At 32.5% G+C, this 9,747-nt stretch overlaps 1 long non-coding RNA gene across 1 annotated transcript; it reads right to left on the bottom strand.

Moving 5' to 3' along the window:
• Window positions 1-2,059: 2,059 nt before the first annotated feature.
• Window positions 2,060-7,289, bottom strand: LOC139486230 (uncharacterized). The gene is made up of 3 exons (XR_011655518.1): window positions 7,191-7,289; window positions 5,699-5,800; window positions 2,060-2,163 (listed from the first exon to the last, which is right to left on the bottom strand). It is a non-coding gene; the product is annotated as an uncharacterized lncRNA (long non-coding RNA).
• Between the last annotated feature and the right edge of the window lie 2,458 nt (window positions 7,290-9,747).

The following is a 9,747-nucleotide window of genomic DNA, read 5'->3' as shown; positions in this document are numbered from 1 at the left end:
TTTGGAAAACAAAAGGTCCTGGAATGAAGTATTTTTTAATCAACAGCATTGTCCTATATTAGTTATAAATAATTGAATTCTTTGATTCGCTGTTTAACGTCATGCCCGCTAACAAATTGAAAACTGTACCTATACGCCTTATTTTTTAGTCCAGATTTTTAGTATTCTTATTGTTATCTTCGAAAGTCTTACTGATTAAAACACTACAATAGACCTGTAACAATTTGACAATTTAGTAGTGTCAACCCTGTGATTATGACCCGTGTATATAGCATATTAATCCTGAATAAGCATATTAATTCTGAATACACCGTTTGTTGGTGCGCCTATCAGATGCGAACGTACAGATAAGGTAATAGGTAACAGGTGAATATACTATTGGTATCGGTATCGGACTCGACCCGGAACTTCTTAATTATTGGCTATATTAATTACGTGGAAAACAAAAGGGCCTGGAGTGGTGTAATTTTTAATCTACACCTTTGTACTATATTAGTTATATATAAAGTTGAATTCTTTGATCCGTCGTTTTTACGTGATGACCTCTGACAAATTGGACCTCGTAATTTTAGTATTATAGATACATTTATATTCTGAATTTAATATCATGAAAAAGTTTACATTATATTCAGTCTTTTTGAGTACGACTTCCGATTAATTTACTATTTCATTTCCTTTGATCGATCATCAGCACACAGACGATTCTAGAGCAAGAATAGTTAAACTGTCTGATTTATTTTTCCAGATACTTTATTTTAGCTAGATACAATTAAGTGTAAAAACATAAAATTAAGTACTTGGAAGAACAATCAGAAATTACATCTGTTGACAAAAAATCCATCTTGATTTGAATAAGCAAGTTCAGATATGAATTTCTGTACCTTCTTCTACTTTAAGATAAGTTGCTTCGTTTAATTGAAGAATTAAATTTATTTAATAAAAGTGGTATGAACTTGCTGTTTTTGTATTTGCTCTGTTGTAGATTCTCAATCAGCTTTATTGGTCCTCGACTATTTGAGTCTCGGGCCCAATTCAGCTGACCTCGAATCTATATAAAAGATCCAATACAGAAACAGCCAGTTAATGACATTATGACATATACTCCTGGATAGAATCTATGAGAATATGTTACATGTAAGAACTGTGCAAAAGATTGAATCGTTATTGTGAATTCTAGCAGGCAATATTGAAATTTGCCCAAATTATATTTCGACTATGTCTGTAACTATTATAAAAAATAATTATATTCTTTTAAAAAACAATTAAGATATTTTGAAAACTAAGTAATCCGTTTATTCTATTGAAAATTGTAACAATTGTAATATTATATGTTGTTTACATTTCTAATACACATTTTGTATATCATCATTATGCGTATTATGCTAAACGTCAAAAACAAGAACTCATAAAGCCAATAAACCAAACCATTGGAATACTAACAATAAAAGAACGAACAATATTTAATCAATATAAAATGAAACATTGATGTCTTACAATATCTCAGAAAATTAGAATGGAATTTAAAACAAATTAATAGATAAATTACACAGTTAAAGATAGATAGAGATGTCCAAATCATTCAGTCCAAACAGCATAACAGTCCCCAAATGCTCTACAACTTTGTACTTTATTTGGTCTTTTAAAAAATTTATTCGAGCGTCACTGATGAGTCTTTTGTGGATAAAATGGTGTAAGGCACAAATATAAAATTCCGATCCCGATATTCATATTGAGGTTATTTTTTTACATAATCCAGAGATTTAAGAACTGATCTTAAATGATTTGTGTAAACATAATTATCAAGAAGAACAGTCGTATTTAACTACTGTATTCAGTAGAAAAGTAGCAATTTAAAACCTTAAAACAATCATTGAAGACTGAACATTCTTAAATTTTAAATAATTTCAAATCTTTTCTTTTTTATCTGTAAATATTCAAATTGTTAAATAATCTATGTCTTTAGATATTTTTGTAGGTACACTATTTAATTGATTTCAAACACTTTTAATTTCATTCAAATTAAAACTATTCTCAGCGAGGCCAAATAAATAAAATAATACTAACATAGTTCATCAATCTGCTTGGATCACAGCCGTTGTAAAGAAGTTCAGACACTATTTCCTTTTGTCCATTCTGAATTGCACAATAGAGTACAGACACGCCCTGTCAAATAATCATTACATTTACCAACTTTTACATTACCAACACAATTTAAAATGTTAAAATAAAAATGAACGAAAAACGTTACAAAATTCATGCGTCCGAAAAGATTTTCTGGATTTACCTTCATCCGGAACGGCAAAAGCCGAATATTTGAAAGCCAGAAATGTATAACAATTCTTAACAGTCGAAAAGTTACATTATTATTAAATTCACCTATAGTCATCTTCGCCTGAGAGACTTGAGACATGAAATAAAAATACAATGACATGGAACAAACATACATAAGTAATGAATATATAACAGAAAAGGTAAGGAGAGAACAAGAATAATTTTAAAATAATGAAATTAGTTGAACCCGAATGTCAAATTATGCATGCCATCTAATCAGGTCATGTTCAAGTATTAACAGGAACCATTCCGATGTGAAAGTCAGTATGCATATAACCAAATTAGTTTTTAATAAATTTCGAAATGTATTAACAGAATGCCTACAATATTCAGACATTTCTTCTAACAGGAATCAAGTCACGTTTGGACAAATTTCTCCAGTTTACACGAGTTATTTCAATAGGATTATAGACCGGTGGACACTTTTTTGAAAATTATTTATTGATGAAAAATCTAGCTTCAGAGTATTTACCTCCTTTAACAAATGTGTAAAATAAAAGTTTTGAAGGCGAATTTTGAGTTGCGGCAATTTGTGTTAGGAAAACGGGTTTTTATTGGCACGCGCACGGATGTTTGATAACTGGAGGATATTTTTGTTGTAATTTCCGTTCTATTATTTCATTATATTTTTTTGCAAGAGATGAATTGATTAAGAGGGATTATTTCTATATCACGCCGTTGATAAATATGATATTTAAAAAAAAATATTAATGTTGTGAGTGATGAATTGATACTTGTAAAATTGCAAGAGTTTTTTTCTGGTTTATAATGGAAATGATATGAATTAGACGCATTGGATTTGTATGAAATATTGCATATAGAACTCTTTAGCCCGTATATAGTTATCATAGAATATAAGTTATCATGTTTTGACCCAACTAACATGGTTATTTCGACTCCGTCTAAATAATCATGCTAGTTGGGTCAAAGCATGATAACATTTTTGTGCGGTTATGCTAACCGTATTAGGTATAAAATTAATAAAACGTTTAATACACAAGTGTCCTAAATTTCACTACGCAATAGTAACATGTCAACTCCGCCCACTGACCTCACTCTTAATGTGTATTGTGTAACCTGATGATCTATTGATTTTCCATGTAGTGCATAGTTCATGTGTTTTATGCCAACTAAAGATGGAGTCCGGTAAAAGACGATTTGTTGATACTAGTGATGAAGAAATTGAACAAAAACGTTTGAAAATGAGTGCTGACAAAACAATAAAGCAGAATATAGCAGCAGCCACTATTTTCAGGGAGCATTTAAAAGTAAAGAAAATGGATCCTGGATTTGGACAGTATGACACCTTAAAACTAGATGAAGTGTTGGGTCATTCTTATATGGATGTCCGTAAAGCTGATGGAAATCGTTATAAAACAAATTCACTGCCATGCTTGAGATACTCATTGAATAGATATTTAAAGGCTCCACCGTACAATAAAAAAATTGACATTGTGAATGATGAAAGTTTTAGCGCTTCCAGAAATTTTTTTGAAACGGCAATGGCAGAACTTAAACGCATGGGATTAGGAGACGTCGAGCATCATCCATGTATTGACGAAGCTGACAGAAGAAAAATGTATACCTCAATATATTTATCACCACATACTCCATTTGGACTTCAAAATAAAGTTCAGTCTGATATTCTTCTGTAATTTTGTCGAAGGGGAATGGAAAATATGCCACAAATGACAAAATCCCCGTTTTCTGTAAAAAAACGATCCGAAAACGGGGCTTTAATATGTTGTTAAAACTTTAGATGAGTTGACAAAAAACCATCGCAGCAGTGACAAAGAAAAAACTGCAGGGATAATGCCAGAAAATTCCGGTTCTGAGTATTGCCCCGTGTCCTCCTATGAAAAGTATGTAAATGAATTAAATCCAGAGTGTGACAAACTATGGAAGAAACCAAAAGATCAGTTTTTGGAAGAGGACACTTCATGGTATTATAACATTCCTGTGGGCGAAAAAACGCTTGGCAATTTCATGTCATACCTAAGCAAGAAGTGAGACTTGTCTGAAATTTACACTAACCATTCAATACGTGCTACCGGGGCTACTGTTCTAGCTAAAAACTCATATTGCAATGCACAGATCATGGCCGTAATTGGACATAAGTCAGTAGCATCCCTTTCTTTGTATCAGCGGGTTGATAATGATGATAAGATACGTATTGGACAGACATTAACAGAAAGCATCACTGAACCTTCTAAAGCATCAGCTTTAACGGCTGGTGAAACATCATCAAATATTCGTGCTTTACCAAGCTCAAGTTGTACAGTGCCTCCTAAAACTTTAGCAATTGCTCCTTCTACATTTCGTCCTCTACCGAATATTACAACAGCCAGCACCACACTTATGAGCACAGAACGTAGTTCCGTTACCTATAACGTTGGACAAACGACTCTGTATAATCTGCAAAGGAACACAAAGCGCCGCCGTTGCCATTTAGTGGACCTTTGCCATGCAATACGTTTAAGCCAAAACATTTAAGTACAACCCAACAAGGAAACAGCACACAGCCATTTAATGAATCATTGCAAGGTGTTAATCTAAATGGGCTGTTTAACGATTTTACTGAAACTGCCGTAAACATAAATCGTACAACACTTTGTCCACAAGTTTTCAACAATTGTTCCGTAACTATTGTTTATAAAAAAGAATGACTTTATTTTTAGAAGAAGAACAGTTCTGATAGTTTTTGAACATATTTTTATTTACCGTTTGGTTTAAAGTGATCGGGAGCATTTCATATAGATGTCAACTAGTGGAAACTTCACATAAATACACAAAGGTTATCACAAGACAGCGTGTACCTTACTTTGTTCTTTTTATAGCACACATGATTTCAAGTCAATAGTTTAAAGGTCAATATATTACAACAAGATTTCTGATTGGCTACAGGCACATGTTTTGTAAGAAGGTTTCTTCTATTAGGACAATTTAATTGGGTTGTGTACGGCGAACATGGTTATTTAGCAGATGGCAAGGCAGCCAGTAGAATTCAAGTTTACAACTGCATAACAGCACAATAATATATGTAGCGTTTATACTAATTGATCATTCGAGGAGCAGGCTTATAAATGTATTAAAAGTACGTACAAGGAACTGTTATTTCTCGAAAACCTGTTTGTACATTTTTGTGTTTTCAATCTTGAAATTTGTATTTGTGTTAGCTCTTGTTAAATAAAATTTAAACGTTAAACATGTTCTATATTACCGCCTAAACAATATAACTGACCGAAAATGCACGCGCATAATAACAGATGTGTACTTACAAATAAGAGAATACAATTAAACTAAAATAAACTAAACTAAACAATTGTCTAGACCGTCTGATTCAACAATTTGTTTTCTCAATACTTACAAATGTTCGCGTAACTGCGTTTGGGTTTGATCCTCTGTCAAGGAGTTTAGAAACAATTTCTTTGTGTCCATACAATGCTGCTGTATGAAGTATTGACCAGCCCTGTGTGGACAATAATACGATTTTATGTGTGTAAATATTCATGATATTTAAATATGCATGTCTTTGGATAATTTAGAGTTTGAGAAATTCAATCATATTTTGCCAATAAACGGGTTAATAAAGGCACATATGAACGAGCTTGCTCACTACTGTTATTCCAAAGTTAAACATATCATTTGGATGAAGCACCAAAATTACACACACCAAAACAAAACATATGCTTTTCGGGAGAAAACCGTCAAAATATCCCGACGCCTAAATTTCCCAATATACGATATATTAGAGTAACAACTCACTTGCTACCGATGATAACCGTATGAAAACATATCATGTTTCATTGGGTTGCTTTGATGCTTTTGATTATGTTATATCTACTTTCATCAATAGGATACATCATGTCTTCGAATTTAATATTAGTAAATCACCATAATAATTTTGTAAAATGCAGTAAAATGCAGGATTTACATATAAGATATATAAAAAAAAAACTAAACATACTCAACAATTTACGTTTTTTATTGTCTATCTAGTCTCATGCTTGTTTGATGCAAGATCATCAGTTGTCGCATGGTCTTAATTTAACCTATTGAATTAGACAAAATAAACTAGATAACTCTTTAATAAAAGTTGTTTTGCAGCCAAATTTAAAAAAAGAATGCAGTCACTAAGTCATGTGGGCATTTTCATTTTTTACTTATGGATTTGTGAAATCACAAATGGTGTTCCTTATATTTTAATAATGTTTGTTATTGGTTTAAGAGCAATGAATTCATGTTTATTTTTTTAATCAAAGAAATAAGGATACATTTATCCATGTACATTTTAAGAATGTCTTGTATTAAATTTCTATAGTTTACAAACATTTTTTTCAGGAAGATCAACCATTCGACAACCGATCATCTTGTCAAACCTTATTTCTTTCAAACTTAGTTTTGATAGTGTACAATATATTGGTACTTTTTTCAAGAACGTTTGTTTTCACTCGGTCTTAAATGATATCGAGGTCCCATGTAATAACATGATCATAGGTTTCATAACTTAACTTTTTACACAATGGTGAAGGAGAGACGTGTGATATAACTCTTTTTAACATGTTATGTTTTACATCATATACTGTTTTCAGTTTGGTAAACATGGTGGTTTTCGTAACTGACATTTATTTGTATGTAATTTTCTTGAAATACATATTTATTATTTTCACATTTAACAAATGTTTAAGGAATGACTGTAATATTTTTTCTGTCTATATTAAAAATGTCGTGCACACTAGCTAACCCGCTTAGGGTTCACAAGACAAAGTTATGTCTTTGACCTGATAGACAAAACACTGTCAGCCAATTAAAGGACGCATTACATCCAAAATTAAATTATTCTTAAATATAGTACTTACATCAGGTGTTGAGTCATTTAAATCGGCGCCATTGTCAACTAAAATTGAAACGATGGTCTTGTGTCCATTTGCAGACGCACAATGAAGAGCTGTCAAGTTCTGTAATTTTTTTTAATAATAAACATACCGAACCCAAAGGTATATTAAGAGAGAGAGAGAAGTACATGAAATTGGACAAAACAAAGTGTTAGACTATATCAACCAAGCGATCGATAGCTAAATGGAAAATTTGGTATAATTATCTTTGTTCATATATTCGAAAACAAGAACAGCAAATGATTTTTCTTTTAAATAGGAGCAAATTGCAATAAAGTTGTTTCTATATAGTTTGTGCAATCCTCAAAATTCAGTGGCTTGTGTGTGTAACTTCTATTATCTTACCTCCTATACATTTATACGAACATGATTGGGTAAAAGCGTCCGCGTGCAAACCGTGTATGTTTTATATTAGGTTAGTAGTGAGGCGGGGCTTATTTCATGCACGGTTAGAAATAGAGTTACGTCCCTTTATATTCAATATCAGGTAAGAAGGGAGGCGGGGCTTATTTCATACACGGTTAGTAATGGCGTTACGTCCCTTTATAAAAAAAACGGTACTGAGAAAAACTCTTAAAGGTTTCAACAGACGAAAAAAATTGATGATTACGATGGAAATAAATTCATAAAACACATTTACACCTAACAAGTTGTTCTTGTTGAAATCTGTTTGTGTAGGATCAATGGAAGTAGTTTCTTAATGCTAACAGTATTGAAGACTCGCATGCTTATTTTGATAGGTCACTAGTCTAAATTCCACACGTTAAGATAGTCGGTAAGATTAATTCGTTACATAGTGTGCTAGTGACGTAGTACGGTATATTTGGGGTCAGTAAATTCCATATGGGGATTTGAGCTTCGCTCTTATCCCATATGGAATTTACCGACCCCATACGTTGTAAATGAAACGTGTGTAGTGGCATTATAAAATCGGTATCTCTTATCTCCAAATTGGCTACGTTCTAAATTAAACTATTAGTATAACGTTATCTGTTTTGTAATTGTAATTTCTATTTTCACTAAACACAAGTTACCATCTGTGTACCGTTTGTCGTTTTCGAATAGGTATGAACAATTTACTCCCTATTAGAAAACATAGTTTAACATAGTTACATCAGGGCGACCGGTTTGAACCTTTTCATTTGTATAAAATTGGCAAGGGTTGAATTTGGTATTTCCAAGTGATCATCCTCGGAAAGCTCACGTTCAGGCAGTAAAATCCTTGTACCAGTCCGTTTTTCAATTATTTGTGGGATGAATGAATTAAAAGCCACGTTCGGTCGGCAAGGGGCCTTAAATTAGATTATAAGCCTGGTACCTTTGATAACTGTCAATAAATGCGATACCTCGTGTACGGTGAATGATATGCTGTCTGCACTTTGTAGAGGCATTGCAACAACCTTTTGAGGTGTCCTTAATTGGTCTGTTGCAAGGCAAATTATCTGCCGCTATATATTAAAATGCCCATATGTTAATTGGCTGTAAAATCCACGCTCTTTCTTATGTTCATCGCACCTTGCAGAACTTTCTATGGTATTAATACTTGATCTACGCGACAGAATGTCAACTGGTTTTCCCGCGAGCAACACACAAGCAATCAATCTTTTAATTGTTATTGTGAATGAAGAGTTTAAACATAGCCTGCCATCATTTACGTCAGGTTTATTAACTGCTTCCTAGGATGAATACATTATTACTTAAAGGTCGTATGAAGCTTTATGTAGTAGTAACCAATGGGGGAAATCTAACATTATACTTACATCGGATTGGTCTTCATAATTTATCAGTGCTCCTTTCTGAAGGCATTTTTTTACTGCTCCTATGTCACCAATCTTAGCAGCTTCAATCAGATCCTTTATTTATATAAAAAAAAAGTTTTTGTCTTTTAAAAAGGAGTATGGCCACGAAGTGCCAATATTGGCCCTGTGAGGTGACAAAAAATAAAAGTTAAATAAGGTGGATCCTTTATGGCTAGAACATATCTGGGCGTTTTTCAATAAAAACGTACTTTCTTGTCCCAGCTACTTTAAAAAAATGTGTTTGATCTTTGCAAGTAATTTTTTGTGCAGTCAGTACATTGAATTAGATAAAACATTTTTAAGCAAAGAAACAAAGAAAAACGTTTCGTAGTGGACACTACCACTACCATGCAGTCTTTTTTTACTCTTTTTTCAATTATATTCGTGCAAAGCAAATAACAAAGGTTAGTTTCATGTAATTTTTATTATGTTTTTATTAACATAGAATAGGGTTGATGTCAACTACGAAACTTTTTGTCCACTACGAAACGGTTTTGTCAACTACGAAACGCATCAAAATGTCACTACGTAACATGAGTTGTACCTTCATATGTGAAGTACTGTCTAATCTTTATCGATAAAAAATGGTTCTCCAATTCAGAAAAAAATGAGATTTTCGAGTATATAGAGTAAACAAACTGGAATGTCTATAGGAAACATTTAAAATTGCAAAAATATGTGTGTGTTTAGAAGCAGTTTCGTAGGGGACAAAAGTCCCCTAC

This window comes from Mytilus edulis, chromosome 8 (assembly GCF_963676685.1).
Source record: "Mytilus edulis chromosome 8, xbMytEdul2.2, whole genome shotgun sequence".
In the NCBI taxonomy this organism is placed as follows: Eukaryota; Metazoa; Mollusca; class Bivalvia; order Mytilida; family Mytilidae; genus Mytilus; species Mytilus edulis.
This window is presented reverse-complemented; position numbering and strand designations above follow the sequence as displayed.